Source organism: Olea europaea, unplaced genomic scaffold (assembly GCF_002742605.1).
Source record: "Olea europaea var. sylvestris unplaced genomic scaffold, O_europaea_v1 scaffold1346, whole genome shotgun sequence".
NCBI lineage: Eukaryota > Viridiplantae > Streptophyta > Magnoliopsida > Lamiales > Oleaceae > Olea > Olea europaea.
In genome coordinates, this window is record NW_019230952.1 from 298,307 (window position 1) to 317,141 (window position 18,835).

An 18,835-nucleotide genomic window follows, 5' to 3' on the forward strand; every position below is an offset into this window, starting at 1 on the left:
CAAGTGCTGCGTCCCTTAGTGAACATTCCTCCTAAGAAATCTTACAAAACCCTGCCACTTACGCAGGCCGATCTAAGGCTGTACATGTTACCCTTAGTGGACATTCCTCCTAAGGAATCTTATAAAACCCTGCTCTATACGCAGGCCGATCTAAGGTCAGAAGTGCTGCGACCCTTAGTGAACATTCCTCCTAAAGAATCTTACAAAGCCCTGCTACATACGCAGGCCGATCTAAGGCTGAACGTGTTACCCTTAGTGGACATTCCTCCTAAGAAATCTTACAAAGTCCTGCTCCATACGCAGGCCGATCTAAGGTCGTAAGTACTGCGACCCTTAGTGAACATTCCTCCTAAGGAATCTTACAAAGCCCTGCTACTTACGCAGGCCGATCTAAGGCTGTACATGTTACCCTTAGTGGACATTCCTCCTAAGAAATCTTAAAAAATCCTGCTCCATACGTAAGCCGATCTAAGGTCATAAGTGCTGCGACCCTTAGTGAGCATTCCTCCTAAGGAATCTTACAAAGCCCCACTACTTACGCAGGTCAATCTAAGGCTTTACGTGTTACCCTTAGTGAATATTCCTCTTAAGGAATCTTACAAATCCCTGCTACTTACGTAGGCCAATCTAAGGTCGTAAATGCTATGACCCTTAGCGAAGATTCCTATTTGGAAATTCTACGAAGCCCTGCAGCATGTGCAAGTCGATCTAGGTTCGCATGACTTAGGAGTGCTGTTACATACGCTGACTAGAAGACATTCCATCATTAAAACTTTACGAAAGGATGAAATAAGCAATAAAATTTAGACCCCACAAAAAAAATATGCATTTTCATAAGCATTCAAAATAGAGTACGGCTCATCTTCAAGCACAAACAAGATATCCATAAAGTTTAACAAATTCATCACAAATCCAAAAAATGTCCTAAGAAGAGCTAGGGGGAGGGAGGTCTTCGCAAGGAGCGACATCATCTTCATGAGCAGGAGAAATCCAAACCCCTGCCGCTTCCGACAAACGCTGAAGCTCTTCCTTCTGCTCTTCCACAACCTCCTCAAGGAAACCCACGTCGAACCCTGGCCTTTCTCTGCGAATGTGTTTTACTACTTCCTCCAGAGCCACGACATAAGCATCCTGAGCAAGAGCGTCAAACTCGGAAGACGACCTCCAAGTCTCCACTACCCTCGCAGCCCTAGATTCAGCCTCCTCAGCTCTACGCATCGCCTCTCTCGCTCTCTCATTTGCCTCCCGTACCTTCTCCACAGCCTCCTCAGTCCGAACTCTCTCTTCCTCAATCCTCTTCTTCTTAGTCTCAGCCTTATGATTGGCCTCTCCCCTCAGAGCTCTAATCTCCCCCATCCACTTCTCCTCCATTTCCAGCCTCGAGTTCAGCTCAAACCCCATCGTGTTAAGCTTCTCCTCGTATTCTTTTTCTTTTATTGCAAACTGAGCTCTCTCAACCTCCATGCTGTTATACAAATTCAACGCCTGATCCTTGGCCTCCATCAATTTGTCGAGCTCAGATTTTACCTACATTAAAATCCATAAGTTAAGCACCTCGTAAATATGTAAATCATCAAATATGGAAAATACCTTATCAGCTACGTCCGTCATGTACAGGATAAAGCGATGGCCGTGGAGTTGAGCAGTCACTAGGGCCTCACCTATGGGCATCTCATTAAGGAAGCCCTACTCCCTTTCACCCCAACTCCTGGTAAGTAGGTTTGCAGAATCACGCAGAGGTGGGGGAAGTGCAGCAGTAACCTCCCTCAATGGAGATGGAGCTCGCAAGTAATCCAGAAAGATCTCTGGACAGTGGCCTAGCAGACTGTCCAGTGATGGCCTCTATATGTCGGGGCACCTCTCCTGTACCCTTGTCGAGCTAGTCAAAGTAGAAGCAGGTACCGCATGAGGTGGTGGGGTACGAGCTGGAGACGGCAAAGTGATGGCCACCAAAAGAGAAGAGCTCAACGCAGGATCAGCTTCAGGGACCCTTGGTGCGGCCGGCGTACCAGTACGGTTCCTCTTCAAGGGGACCTCGTCCTCCACTTCCTCAGAATGACTTTCATCCCATTCTGGGATGTCCCACTTCTTGGCCTTCGCTGCAGCAGCAGCTTTCACCGCCTTGTATCCTAACATTTCTAAACTGTGAGCTGTAGACAAAAAAGTATGTTAGTACTCAACTCTAACAAATATCACCTCAATAAACCAATCAAAATCGACCTGAACTAGTTGGAACCGATGTAGACGCTGTGACGGTGAAAGGCTCCGGCACCCTGGTTTTAATCAAGCCGACCTGGAAAAGGTTGGAATTCAGGAGCAAAAATTTACAAAATCTCTGTTTCTTCGACAATGCACGAATTGCTTCCGCTCGCCTCTGAGTGCCTTTCTTCAGTGTAGGCCTATTGTAATCTGTACAGTAACATGATATCAATAGAGCCGCTCGAAATACAATCTAGATCGAAACACCAAGAGGTAGTTACTTACATAACGAGTGATAAAGCGCTGAGATCACGTCGTCCCTATTCACCTCGACAAAATGAAACTGCCACTCCCCCAACACATAGAACCACTCTTCATTCCATTTCTTAATCGAGGAGGGGTGTCTAAAACCAGATAACCTCCCGTCCTTGGCCTAACACTTGTGTCCCACCAACCCAAGTTCTTCTCATCCTCCTTAAAAGTAAATAAAGAGTTGAACTGCTCAACCATAAGCTCAGGGTTACCTAATCTATCCCACGGAATAAGCGTGGTGATCAGAATCCGTCAGCCATTTGAGCATAACTGGGTCGGAGCTATGCCCCAAGAAGACAAGAACTTACGGATAACCCTAGGAATAGGTAATCTCAGCCCGGCTTGAAGGATGGCAGAATTCAATGCGACACGTCCCATAGGGGGAGTGTCAGCACGATCAAATGGTTTAGGGATTATCATAATTACTGAACTCGAAATATTATATTTTGCCCTCCAACTAGCTAACATATCACCTGTAACTACCGACCTGTAAGAATCAGCCCTCCGCTCCAACTGATCGTTCCCTTCACTACCCATAGGGAGACCCACCTCCTCGTCTACCCTATCTCGCCCCATCTCTCCAGGACGGGCCAAAGTAACGGAGTTAGCAATAAAAATAGGAACAGGAGTAAAAATCTCTCTACACCCCGAAGATGAACTAGAAGTAGAAGGGACAGATTCTTCCTGTTGATTTCCCCATGATTGAACCCTCGACTCGTCCAAACTCATGGAAAAGAACAAAACAAACGGACTAAGTGAAGAAGTGAAGGAATACTTGGAAACTCGAAGGACGACCTTACTCAAACGACAGACAGGGCGTGCTCGAAATTCCTTGGTGCTTTGAGAGAAAACAGTGTAAAGTAAAAAGACAAAATGAAAAGTCATTGAATATTTAAAAAGAAGGAAGATAAAAGGTTTTAATTTGGGCCATTAGTTCAAAATAAAAGAGGGAAGATCTACAGTTGAAATATCTCCTGGGTAAAATGACACGCATCGGGAAACTTATCAAAGAAGCTATCTAAAAATGCTGTACAGCTCATCCATACCCAGGCATGACACTTGGCATAATAATAATTACTTTTATTGGAAAAAGAACCCGTGAAGTCAGAAGGTCAGCCCCCCTTATGGAAGAACTGACCTGGGGAGTAACTGTCGACATCCGAACTCCGATCTAATAAAAAGAGTTCGTTATTCCCACCTCAGTTAAATGTCAGTTCGGTTCTTACTCCCAGGTCGGACAATCTCACCGTTATCTCAGAAAAACATCATGATTACCCCCTGTCACATCACCCAATCAATCAAATATACTTGCCACAGGTGACATCATCACCGTTCGGAACAACCAATCCTAGGTCCTCAACCTCTAGCCCCTTGCAGGTCATCATTACATGGGGAAAACATTGACACATGGCCATCGGCCTCATCGACCAATCACAAGAGAATCTGGCGACTCGAGTTCCGAGCTCGGTACTATTGCTGATTTGATGTAATGTCGGCTGAAACTATGTATAAATAGTTGAATAGAACTCTTGTAAAGGAAAAGTGGTTTCATACAACAACTCAAGGCAGAATTACGCTCTCTAAACATATTTTGTTGTCTTTTTTCAACAATAAATTGCCTTTTTTTTTTCTTAAAGTTGACTTAAGATTAGCTTTGTTAATTTTGACGTCAACATTATATATTTTATTTTATTTTATTTTATTTTTTGAAGAATACTTTGGTAATGCAAAAAAAAAAAAAAAAAAAAAAACTTAGAAAAATTTAATAATTGAATCGATGACAAACTCAAACTCGAAATTTCACATGTTAAAATATAGAATTGAATTATACCTTTATCTAATTTTTTAAACTTCGTATGAAAGATTTGATTTATATTTATGTTTAAAGAATCATTGTTTGTTGACATGTTGATTTTGACCCTGCAAACTTGAGATAGGAAAAACGATGTGTCAACATTAAAATTCCTCCAACTTAATTTCACTTGGTTCTATTCGATAACGTACATACACTGCTTCAAAGATTTTACAGTCTATATGACTTTGCTGATGTAATAATTTGGTTATTTTCTGATTCATTGAAATAGTTGTCCACATAAGTTTAGAGAAAAGGAAAATCATTTGATTTATGTCTTATAAGCACTAGAATTATATAGGTTTATTTAGGGTCCTTTTGGCATAGTTTTTAAAAAATTAAAAGTTAATTTTGATATTAAAAGAAGCAACTTTTTAATATATTTGAATAACTTTTTGGAATTATTTTGGTCTAATTTAACTTGTTCGGAAAGCTTTTCTCCTAAAAAAAATAAATAAATAAACAAGAAAGAATTCTTCCAAACGAGCCCTTAAGATAAATGATTATAAATGTCTATTACTCCATCCATCCTATAAAGATCGGCTTTCTTTCCTTTTAAGTATGTCCTAAATTATAGATCACTTTCCTTATTTTTAGTATAATTAATTTCTTAGTTTTATAACGCACCTCTATTTAATCTGTTTTGTTATTAATAAATATGGACTACTCTTATTTAGTCAATTATTTAATATAAAGATGTATTGAGAATTTTTTTTTAAAAATTATATTTTTATTATATTAATTGCATTACTTTAATTCGTGTGAAAATAAAAATATTTATTTTGCATGCATAACATATTCATAGAATAATCAAGAGGTCTTGCAAAAAAAGGGAAATGCTACTTTATGGGATTAAATATTTGACTTTTCAGCACAGTTGAAGCATTCTATATAAACACAAAATATCTCCAGTATCGTTGACTTAGGATATATACATAGAAATAACCTCTTAAGCACTTTTTTTAGTTATAATTAATGATTTGACTGATATTAATCTAAGTGAAATGCCCTGAGAGAGGGAGACTCCTTGGCCACTTTCACATCTGCCTTTCTTTATGATAGGGTCGTAATCGTAGTTCATTTTTTCTTCTTTCACTAAAAACGTCACAATTTTCTAGGTTTATCATTTCACTTGCTTACCCTTCTTTTGACTCTTAAAGTGTATCTCTCTTCTATTAAATTTACTCAAAATTTAAGAAACCCAGAGAAATTTTTTTAAAGGGAAGCATTCTTAACACCTTGAAATAGTATAGCTTAGACTTAGCCAATATTTGGTTTGTGTTTACAAACATTCAAATTAAAAAAAATAATAATAAATAAAATAAATTATTCCCATATTTTATCGTATTCATAAGTGTTATCTACTTATTCATAGCACATTTCTCTTTATTTATGATGAGAACTATCTATAAATACTTTCAAAACATACTTATAGTCGGCTAACATTGTTCCAACAAATGGCAAGCAAGAGCACCTTAATACATTATCACTTCTTCTATTTCAAGCATATTTGGCCAGGCATAATTTTTTTAAACTTTAACTTACAACTAAAACTTCGTTTAGCAAATTTATAAAGAGAAATAGCAATTGACCTCATGAAATGTATGTATTATAAAGATTAGTAGTTATTAATGTGCTGTTTAAATTTACACATGACTTCCAATTTAAATTCATAAATCATTTATAAATTTCTATCAAATAGAGGCTAAGAAATTAAGCCATAAAAATAAGTGGAAGTAAATAATACCTTTCAAGATTAATTGTATTTTTTTTCCCTTACAACGAAGTACCAAGTAATAACTATAATCCTACAACACACACAACGAAAATCAAGAAATATATATGACCTAGATTTTGTGAGACAACATATGTCCTAGATTTGAGGTTCCTTACTGAAGAATGCTTACAAGAAATATGCTTCATCTCTACCAAGAAATAATTGAATCGTCAAGGATTGAATATATCAATGATAGACTAAGGGTTTTTTTTAACCACTAATTATTGGACCTCAATTCAAAACAATATGGTAATCACAACAAACTTCATTGATAAAAGTTGAAAATTGCACAGTACGATTTTGGATTTTTCTGTTGTTCCAAATCATAAAGGGAAAATACTTGGGGAACTTATTGAAATGTTTGCTAGATTGGGAATAGAGTATATGGGTATCACCCCTTTTCAAAATGCAAACACAAATGATACAACAATCATTAATTTGAAAAACAAGCTGAAGAATTGAAAAGCTAATTAATTATAATATGATTTAAGTGCTTATTATTTACATGTATTTTCTTTTGCACGCATAGTCAATTTGATTGATAAAAAATGGTTGAGAGAGTTTAATACATCCATTGCAAGTAGTCGCAATAAGGCCAAATTTTTTTATCCTCTCCCGCGCACTTAATGAAATTTAAATGTTGTATTGAAACAGAAATGATTGTATGCAAAAAACTTGATGTTTTAGATGTTTCTACTAGATGAAATTCAACATTCTTAATGTTCGATAGTGCGTCGGACTTTAAAAAATATTTGGATGGAGAAAGGAATGATGGATTTTATTGTAATTATTTTGATGCAAATGAAGGTGGAAAATAAATAGTAGGGCCAACTATGAGTTGTGACCGGGAAAAAGTTATAAATTTGCCAAGTCATTAAGAACTATTTGTGAAGTCTCCTTGAAGTTTAGCGCTTCATTGTTTCCTCCAATATTTACTTCATTGCTAAGTAGTACAACAAATAGCATGAATGTTAACTTTGACAGGTATGTTGAAAAAATGAATAAGATATTGATCGTATCAGTTGACTTGATCCTATTTTAAATTGGATATTGTTGTCCATTATATTGGTGTCTTGTAAGACTCTATCAAAGTCGAACCCCCAAGCAATGTGAAATTCTGATTTAAAACAATTTTTAACAAACAAGATCAAATATAACCAATGCGAAGGGATAGCATTGCACACAGTGGTAGTGATAGAGGTAATGGTGATTCAAATGATGGCGTCACTTTGTTGGAAGTTCTCATGATGATGATTGGGATGATTATAATTTTGAATTTGGTTAAAAGAAAATGGAAACTAGCAAAATGGATTTCTATGGAAAAGATGAGTACTGAGATGTCTAACCAAAACCCACAAAAGATGTTACTCACGGAAAATTTGATGTTTTGAATTGGCGGAATATCAATAGTTTATATTTAAATTTCTATCTCCATTTATGAGGGATGTACACATTATTCTTGTAGCTAGAGTTGCTTTTGAGTGATTAATTACTATTGGAGGGTGCATGCTTGATTCACGTGTTCTTTAACTCTTTGAACAGCTGTGGTCTTATAGTTTGTCCACAAAACAGTTTACGAGAAGAGTGTTTTTCAATATAAAGTTCACGTCGAAGGGGTCAAATTTTGTGATGGCATTGAGATAGGTAATAAAGATAAATAATATTTTTTAGATAAATCTTATTACTTGGACATATTTTAGGTTTTTTTATGTTTGTTTTATTTGTGCCTTTTCAAATTATTCATGTAGAGTTTTTTAGTGCCATGAGTAGGGATGGCAAAAAAACCCGTTTAACACTATACCCATGAAGCTTGCCTAGGGTGGATAATATCCATCTAACCGGGTATATGGGATGGGTATGGGGTGAGGGCCATTGCCCCAAAACGGGTATGGGACGGGTATGGAAAACATAGTTCCCGCCCCGATTAATATTAATTTCAAATTTAAGTTTTTATCAAACAAAAATAATATATTTATCATCCTTTTTAAAGAGAATATAAGTTTTTTTTTTTTACAAATTGGCAAAAAAATAATACTATTTACTAATTAATGACATAAAAAATAAAAGCAAAAAATAAAAAAAGAAAAAGAAAAAATAAATGGGGCGATAAATGGGGTAGGAGACTTGCCCCGCCCTATTCCGCTTTAACCGGGTATGAGTATGGGGTAAGAAAATAAAAATATCCGACGAGATGAGGGTGAGAATGGCCGACCCGTCCCATAACAACCCCGTTGCCATCCCTAGCCATAAGCCAAATAATGGATGATTAAATGGTTGGTAAGTACAAGTAATATCATAAATATATTTAATTTCTATTTTATTTTGATGTTGTGTTGTTTTAACATTAAAAATGTAATTATGATACAAGATAGAATCAATCGAACTATTCCATAATTAAATTTGGACCATAAGTTTCCATTCAAAAAATGCCCAATAATTTTTGTTTTGACTCATTTCGATTCTCTTTGAAATCGGACAAAACTAGACATCTCCATACCTAGTTTCTGTCACCAAATTTTGAGATTCTTTTAACTTTTAGAAAGAGAAGATTAGAATATGGGAAGAAAAAAAATTATTTTTCCTCTTTTCTTGCCTTAATTAGTGGAAATTACTGCAAGTAATGGTGTCGAACATGGAAAGAATTAGCTCTACTTTCAGTTTCATCTTTTTCTAACCCTAAGGGGTAACTCAGTGATCAGGTCATCAGTTTGCTCCACAATGTTCACCAATTCTAGTCTCCTCAAGACCGCAGAAGTGAGCATTCAACTGTAAACTTTAAAAACCCGTAGGATTAGTCGAGGTGTGTAAGCTAGTTCGGACACCCATGATCATAAAAAAAAAGTTTCATTTTTTCTTTGTTTTTATTTTTTTATTTTATTTTTTATATGGCGAATGAGAGTGGCCTAGTGGGGGTTTTAATATTTTTATATGTTGACATCCGAACTCCGATCTAATAAAAACAGTTCGCTAACCCCACCTCAATTAAATGTGAGTTCGGTCATTACTCCCAGGTCGGACAATCCCGCCGTTATCTCAGAAAAACACAATGATTACCCCATGTTACATCACCCTATCAATCAAATACACTTGCCACAGGCAACATCATCACCGCCCGGAACAACCAATCCTAAGTCTTCAACCTCCAGCCCCTTGCAGGTCATCATTACCTGGGGAAAATATTGACACATGGTCACGTCTCATCGACCAATCACAAGAGAATCCGACGACCCGAGTTTCGAGCTCGGTACTGTTGCTAATTTAATTGATTTGATGTAATGTCGGCTGAAACTATGTATAAATAGTTGAATATGACTCTTGTAAAGGAAAAGTGATTTCATAAAAGCTCTCAAGGCATAATTACGCTCTCTAAACATATTTTATGGTTTTTTTTCAACAATAAATCGCCATTTTTTTCTTAAAGTTGGCTTAAGATTAGTCTTGCTAATTTTGACATCAACAGTTTGGCGCTAGAAAGAGGGCCCTAATTGTGAAAAATAGTCTCATTCTCTCCACAAAATCCGAGAGCCATGAGTCGTAGCTCAAGTTCCAGAAATCCATTTCACACCCACCTTCATGAAACAAATGCACCACCAAGTTCTCCACAACGGCAGGACCCTCAAACGACTGCCATGAGGAAAAGTTGTACCATCCATCAACGCAACTCCCCGAGAGTGTATAAGGCAAACGTATGGGAATCCGAGCTCATTCCATTAGACCTGCGACCAGGATCGAAGGAGGAGTACCTGTCGAAGAACTAGAAGGAGTTCAAGTCTGTGCCAAGGACCCAACAAAGGAGCTCAAAGTCGAGCGCGAGCTACAGCCATCCACCCGAACTGAAATTGTGGCCTTCCTTCGACAAAACCTTGATGTCTTCGCCGGGAATCACGGGGACATGAGAGGAATAGACCCCAACATCGTATGCCACAAATTACAGGTGGATCCTTCAGTTCGACCAAAGCAGCAAAAACGATGACCTCTGAACCTTGAAAGATATGAAGTACTCAACAAGCAGGTGCAAAAACTGTTGCATAATGGTTTCCTCCGTAAGGCCAAATACCCGAAGTGGGTCGCAAATTCGGTCCTTGTGAAAAAACACAACGGAAATTGGAGGGTATGCATAGACTTCACCGACCTCAACAAAGTATGCCCAAAAGACAGTTTCCTTTGCCAAGAATAGATCAAATGGTGGACGCCACTACTGGACACGAACTACTCAGCTTCATGGACGCATATTCCGGATATAACTAGATACCGATGTACGGCTCAGATCAAGAACATACCTCGCTTGTAACTGACCGAGGTCTTTACTACTACATAGTAATGCCATTTGGTCTAAAAAACACTGGTGCGGCCTACCAACGACTAGTGAATTCCATGTTTTTCCAACAGATCGAAAAAATAATAGAAGTGTGTGTTGACGATATGCTGGTCAAAAGCATCAAGGCCAAGGATCACTGTCAGTACCTAACCGAGATGTTTGATATACTGAGGAAGTATAGAATGAAGTAGAACTCAAGGAAATGTGCTTTCGGGGTCAGCTCTAGAAGATTCCTAGGTTACATTGTGAACAACCGAGGAATCGAGGCAAATTCTGAAAAAAATACAAGCTGTCATTCAAATGAGGCCTCCAACTAAACCTAGATAGGCACAAAGTTTAACCGGAAGGATTGCCGCCCTCAGCCGATTCGTCTCCAAGTGTACGGACTGTTGCAAACCCTTCTTTGACACATTACGAGGAGGAAAGAAGTTCGAATGGACCAAAGAATGCCAAGACGCCTTTAACGAGCTAAAGAGACAACTAGCTCAGCCTCTGTTGCTTTCAAAACCTAAGGCCGACGAGGTCCTGAAGCTTTATTTATCTGTTTCAGAACACGCCATTAGTGCGATTCTAACCCGAGAAGAGAACGGTGTTCAACACCCAGTCTATTACGTAAGCAAAGCGCTTTACGAAGCCGAGCTTAGATATTCATCTGTAGAGAAACTAGCATTCACCCTGCTGATAACCGCGCAAAAACTAAGGCCAGATTTCTTGGAACACCCCATTGAGGTTCTCACCAACTCTTCATTAAGGCAAACACTACAAAGACCCGACACTTCAGGTTGGATGGTAAAATGGGAAGTCGAGCTTGGACGATTCGACATCAAATACACGCCACGTTCCTCCATCAAGGGCCAAACACTAACCGACTTTGTCTCTGAGTTTTGCGATGTCCCAATCGAGGAACTACAAGAAGAAACCTCCAGTCGAGGAACTGCAAGAAGAAACCCCATGGAGACTTTATGTCGATGGTTCATCCACTGGAGAATGATTTGGAGTAGGCGTCGTATTAATCAGCCCTGAACATCGCATATTCTGCGAAACCTTTCCATTTAACTTTAAAGCCTCGCTCTCATTACCGACACAAGTATGGCCTCAGGGTTGGGGATCTCCGACCTGATCATACACAGCGACCCTCAACTAGTCATAAATCAGGTCAACGACGTATATATGGTAAAAGAAGAAAGAATGGACAACTATCTACAAGTTATAAGAAAAGAACTTGAAAAGTTCAACACCGCTGAAGTCAGGCAAATTTCCCGGTCATAGAACGGTCACGCCGACGCGCTGGCCCGGCTAGCCACCAATGAGGGAATTGAAAAATTCGATAGCATCCCCATGGGAAGAATATCCCTATCGTCTACCGAGCTGGACGAAGTGGTCCATATGATGATAGACTCCAAACCAACTTGGCAGGATGAGATCATCACCTACCTAAAAATCGGGAAATGTCCCGAAAATTTTGCAGCGGCTAGAAAGCATCGAATCAGGTCGGCCAGGTATACACTCAATGATGATGTACTATACAAACGGGGATATTCTAATCCTTTGTTAAGGTGTTTAAATGAAGAAGAAGCTCAGCATACCCTGCAAGACGTTCACGAAGGAATATGTGGAAACCATTCAGGTGGGCTCTCACTAGCCCATAAGATCATATGACAAGGATAATTCTGGCCTGCAATAAGACGTGATTTCCTTGAATTTGTCAAAAGATGTAACAAATGCCAGCACCTCGCCCCCATCATAAATGCTTCACCACGCGAGTTGAACCCAGTAACAACACCTTGGCCCTTTGCAAAATGGGGGGTTGACCTAATTGGACTTATGAACGTTGGAAAAGGAGGTGTAAAATTTGCCATCGTTGCAGTTGATTACTTCACCAAATGGGCTGAGGTAGAGCCACTTGCCAAGATCACCGAACAGAAAACAATCGACTTTTTGTGAAAATTAATCATCTGCAGGTTCGGCATACCTCACTCCATTGTTACGGACAATGGAAAATAGCTCGACAACGCATGACTTTCAGATTTCTGTGAAGAGTTAAGCATCAAGAAATATTTCTCAACGCCGAACCATCCGCAGGAAAACATCCAAGTCGAAGCCAATAACAAAATTATTAAACATATATTGAAAGCAAAACTCGACTTGTTTAAAGGAGGATGGGCCAAAGAACTCCCCAGTGTGCTAGAGTTTTATCGCACCACTGCAAGGACTAGTACGGGAGAAATAGCGTTCTCACTGGCTTTCGGTGTAGAGGCTGTGATCCCACTAGAAATCAGAATTCCCTCGCTGCAAAAGGAACCACATGGCTCTTCATACGAAACTCGACCTAAACGAGAAGAAAAGGAATCTTACAAAGCCCTACTCCATACGCAGGCCGATCTAAGGGCGTAAGTGCTGCGACCCTTAGTAGACATTCCTCCTGAAGAATCTTACAAAGCCCTGCTACATATGTAGGCCAATCTAAGGCTGTACGTGTTACCCTTAGTGGACATTCCTTCCAAAAAATCTAACAAAACCCTGCTCCATACGTAGGCCGATCTAAGGTCGTCAATGCTGCGACCCTTAGTGAACATTCCTCCTAAGGAATCTTACAAAGCCCTGCTACTTACGCAGGTTGATCTAAGGTTGGACGTGTTATCCTTAGTAGACATTCCTCCTAAGGATCTTACAAAGCACTGCTCCATACGCAGGCCGATCTAAGGTCATAAGTGCTGCGACCCTTAGTGAACATTCCTCCTAAGGAATCTTACAATGCCCTACTACATACGCAGGCCGATCTAAGGCTGAACGTGTTACCCTTAGTGGACATTCCTCCTAAGAAATCTTACAAAGTCCTGCTCCATACGCAGGCCGATCTAAGGTCGTAAGTGCTGCGACCCCTAGTGAACATTCCTCGTAAGGAATCTTACAAAGCTCTGCTTCTTACGTAGGCCGATCTAAGGTTGTACGTGTTACCCTTAGTGGACATTCCTCCTAAAGAATCTTACAAAACCTTGCTCCATACGCAGGCCGATCTAAGGTCGTAAGTGTTGCGATCCTTAGCGAAAATTCCTATTTGAAAATTCTACGAAGCCTACCAGCATGTGCAAGTCTTACGAGTTCTGTCACATACACTGACTAGAAGACATTCCATCATTAAAACTTTACGAAAGGATGAAATAACCAATAAAACTTAGACCCCACAAAAAAAAACATGCATTTTCATAAGCATTCAAAATAGAATACGGCTCATCTTCAACCACAAACAAGATATCCGTAAAGTTTAACAAATTCATCACAAATCCAAAAAATGTCCTAAGAAGAGCTAGGGGGAGGGAAGTCTTCGCGAGGAGCGACATCATCTTCATCAGCAGGAGAAATCCAAACCCCTGCTGCTTTTGACAAATGCTGAAGCTCTTCCTTCTGCTCTTCCATAGCCTCCTCAAGGAAACCCATGTCGAATCCTGGCCTCTCTCTGCGAATGTGTTTTACTACTTCCTCCAAAGCCACGACGTAAGCATCCAGAGCAAGAGCGTCAAACTCGGAGGACGACCTCCAAGTCTCCACTGCCCTTGCAGCCCTAGATTCAGCCTCCTCAGCTCTATGCATCGCCTCTCTTGCTCTCTCATTTGCCTTCCGTACCTTCTCCACAGCCTCCTCAGTCCGAACTCTCTCTTCTTCAATCATCTTCTTCTCAGCCTTAGCCTTACGACCGGCCTCCCCCCTCAGAGCTCTAATCTCCCCCATCCACTTCTCCTCCATATCCAGCCTCGAGTTCAGCTCAAACCCCATTGTGTTAAGCTTCTCATCGTATTCTTTTTCTTTTATTGCAAACTGAGCTCTCTCAGCCTCCATGCTATTATACAAATTCAAGGTCTGATCCTTGGCCTCCATTAGTTTGTCGAGCTTAGATTTCACCTAAATTAAAATCCATAAGTTAAGCACCTCGCAAATATGTAAATCATCAAATAAAATGAAGTAAGGAAAATACCTTATCAGCTACGATCGTCGTGTACAGGATAGAGCAATGGTCGTGGAGTTGAGCTCTCACTAGGGCCTCGCCTATGGGTATCTCATTAAGGAAGCCCTGCTCCCTTTCACCCCAACTCCTGGTAAACAGGTTTGCAGAATCACGCAGAGGTGGAGGGAAAGTGCAGCAGTAACCTCCCTCGATGGAGATGGAGCTCACAAGTAATCCAAGAAGATCTCTGGACAGTGGCCTAGCAGATTGTCCAATGATGGCCTCTGTAAGTCCGGGCACCTCTCCTACACCCTTATCGAGATAGTCAAAGCGAAAGCAGATGCCGTAGGAGGTGGCTAGGTATGAGCTGAAGATGGCAAAGTGATGGCCACCAAAGGAGAATAGCTCAACGCAGGATCAATTTCAGGGACCCTTAGTGCGGCCGACGTACCAGTACGGTTCCTCTTCAAGGGGACCTCGCCCTCTACTTCCTTCGAACGACTTTCATCCCGCTCTAGAACGTCCCTTTTCTTGGCCTTCGCCATGACCGTAGCTTTCGCCGCCTTGTATCCCAACATTTCTGAATTGTGAGTTGTAAACAAAAAAGTATGTCAGTACTAAACTCTAACAAATATCACTTCAATAAACCAATCAAAATCGACCTGAACTAGTCAAAACCGATGTAGACACTGCAACGGCGGAAGGCCCCGACACCCTGGTTTTAATCAAGCAGGCCTGGAAAAGGTTGGAATTCGAGAGAAAAAATTTGCAAGATCTCTGTTTCTTGGGCAATGCATAGATTGCTTCCGCTCGCCTCTGAGTGTCTTTCTTCAGTGTAGGCCTCTTGTAATCTGCACAGTAACATGATATCAATTAGAGCCGCTTGGAATACAATCTAGGTCAAAACACCAAGAGGCAGTTACTTACATAACGAGTGATAAAGCACTGGGACCATGTCGTCCCTATTTACCTCGACAGAATGAAATTGCTACTCCCCTGACACATAGAACCACTCTTCCTTCCATTTCTTAATCGACGAAGGGATGTCTAAAACCAGAGAACCTCCCGTCCTTGGCCTAACACTTGTATACCACCAACCCGAGTTCTTCCCATCCTCCTTAAAAGTAAATAAAGAGTTGAACTGCTCAACCATAAGCTCAGGGTTACCTAATCTATCTCACAGAATAAGCGTGACGATCAGAGTCCACCACCCATTTGGGCATAACTGGGTCGGAGCTATGCCCTAAGAAGACAAGAACTTATGAATAACCCTAGGAATAGGTAATCTCAACCCGACTTGAAGGATGGCAGAATTCAATGCGACACATCCCATAGGGGGAGTGTCAACATGGTCGGATGGTTCATGGATTATCATAATTACCGAACTCGAAATATCATATTTTGCCCTCCAACTAGCTAACATATCACCTGTAACTACCGACCTATAAGAACCAGCCCCCCACTCCAACTGATCATTCCCTTCACTACCCATAGGGGAACCCACCTCCTCATCTACCCTATCTCGCCCCATCTCCCCAGGACGGGCCAAAGTAATGGGGTTAACAATAGAAATAGGAACAGGAGTAATAATCTCTCTACACCCCGAGCACGAACTAGAAGTAGAAGGGACGGATTCTTCCTGTTGATTTTCCCAGGATTGAACCCTCGACTCATCCGAACTCATGGAAAAGAACAAAACAAACGGACAAAGTGAAGAAGCGAAGGAATACCTGGGAACTCGAAGGACGACCTTACTCAAACTACAGACAGGGCGTGCTCAGAATTCCTTGGTGCTTTGAGAGAAAACAGTGTAAAGTAAAAAGAAAAAATGAAAAGCCATTGAATATTTAAAAAGAAGGAAGATAAAGGGTTTTAATCTGGCCGTTAGTTCAAAATAAAGGAGGGAAGATCTACGGTTGAAATGTCTCCTGGGCAAAACGACACAGTATCAGAAAACTTATCAAGCTATCTAAAAATGTCGTATGGCTCATCCCTACCCAAGCATGACACTTGGCATAATAATAATTACTTTTCTTGAAAAAAGAACCCATGAAGTCAGAAGGTCAGCCCCCCTTATGGAAGAACTGACCTGGGGGGTAACTGTTGACATCCGAACTCCGATATAATAAAAACAGTTCGCTAACCCCACCTCAGTTAAATGTGAGTTCGGTCCTTACTCCCAGGTCGAACAATCCCGCCGTTATCTCAGAAAAACATCATTATTACCCCCTGTCACATCACCCTATTAATCAAATACACTTGCCACAGGTGACATCATCGCCGCCCGGAACAACCAATCCTAAGTCCTCAACCTACAGCCCCTTGCAAGTCATCATTACCTAGGGAAAACTTTGACACATGGCCATCGGCCTCATCGACCAATTACAAGAGAATCCGACGGCCCAAGTTTCGAGCTCGGTATTGTTGCTGATTTGACTGATTTGATGTAATATCGGCTGAAACTATGTATAAATAGTTGAATAGGACTTTTGTAAAAGAAAAGTGATTTCATACAATAACTCAAGGCATAATTACGCTTTCTAAACATATTTTGTGGTTTTTTTAACAATAAATTGCCCTTTTTTTCTTAAAGTTGGCTTAAGATTAGCCTTGCTAATTTTGACGTCAACATAATATATTTTATTTTATTTTATTTTTTGAAGAATACTTTGGTAATGCAAAAAAAAAAAAAAAAAAGGCGAGAAAAGGAAAAAAGAAAGAAAAAAAATTTGAAAAAAAAATTGAAAAAAAAAAAAGAAAAAAAAGAGGGGATTGTTGTTGGGAATTGAAAGGTTAAGGAATGCGTTGATGTAAAGGATTGCTATGTAAATTTCACATGTTAAAATATAGCATTGAATTATACCTTTATCTAATTTTTTAAACTTCGTATGAAAGATTTGATTTATATTTATGTTTAAATAATCATTGTTTGTTGACATGTTGATTTTGACCCTACTACTTGAGATAGGGAAAACAATGTGTGAACATTAAAATTCCTCCAACTTAATTTCACTTGATTCTATTCGATAACGTACATACACCGCTTCAAAGATTTTACAGTCTATATGACTTTGCTGATGTAATAATTTGGTTATTTTCTGATTCATTGAAATAGTTGTCCACATAAGTTTAGTGAAAAGAAAAATCATTTGATTTATGTCTTATAAGCACTAGAATTATATAGGTTTATTTAGGGTCCTTTTGGCATAGTTTTTAAAAAATTAAAAGTTAAATTTGATATTAAAAGAAGTAACTTTTTAATATATTTGAATAACTTTTTGAAATTATTTTATCTGATTAAAAGAAATTTTGGAAAAAGTTGGTCTAATTTAACTTGTTCGGAAAGCTTTTCTCCTAAAAAAAATAAATAAATAAACAAGAAAGAATTCTTCCAAACGAGCCCTTAAGATATATGATTATAAATGTCTATTACTCCATCCATTCTATAAAGATCGGCTTTCTTTCCCTTTAAGTTTGTCCTAAATTATAGATCACTTTCCTTATTTTTAGTATAATTAATTTCTTAATTTTATGATGCACCTCTATTTAATCTGTTTTGTTATTAATAAATATGGACTACTCTTATTTAGTCAATTATTTAATATAAAGATATATTAAGAAAAAAGATTTAAAAAATTATATTTCTATTATATTAATTGCATTACTTTAATTCGTGTGAAAATAAAAAATATTTATTTTGCATGCATAACATATTCATAGAATAATCAAGGGTCTTGCAAAAAAATGGAAATGCTACTTTATGGGATTAAATATTTGACTTTTTAGCACAGTTGAAGCGTTCCATATGAACACAAAAAAATATCTCCAGTATCGTTGCAGGTCTTTCGAGCTATAAGTCAACCTTGTTGACTTGGTAGATATACATAGAAATAACCTCTTAAGCACTTTTTTTAGTTATAATTAATGATTTGATTCTAAGTGAAATGCCCAGAGAGAGAGGAGAGACTTCTTGGCCACTTTCACATATGCCTTTCTTTATGATAGGGTCGTAATCGTAGTTCATTTTTTCTTCTTTCACTAATAACGTCACAATTTTCTAGGTTTATCATTTCACTTGCTTACCCTTCTTTTGACCCTTAAAGTGTATCTCTCTTCGATTAAATTTACTCATAATTTAAGAAACCTAGAGAAATTTTTAAAAAGGGAAGCATTCTTAACACCTTGAAATAGTATAGCTTAGACTTAGCCAATATTTGGTTTGTGTTTATAAACATTTAAATTTAAAAAAAAAATTATTCGCATATTTTAACGTATTCATAAGTGTTATCTACTTATTCATAACTCATTTCTCTTTATTTATGATGAGAGCTATCTATAAATACTTTTAGAACATACTTGTAGTCGGCTAACATAAGTGGAAGTAAATAATACCTTTCAAGATTAATTGTATTTTTTTTCCCTTACAACGAAGTA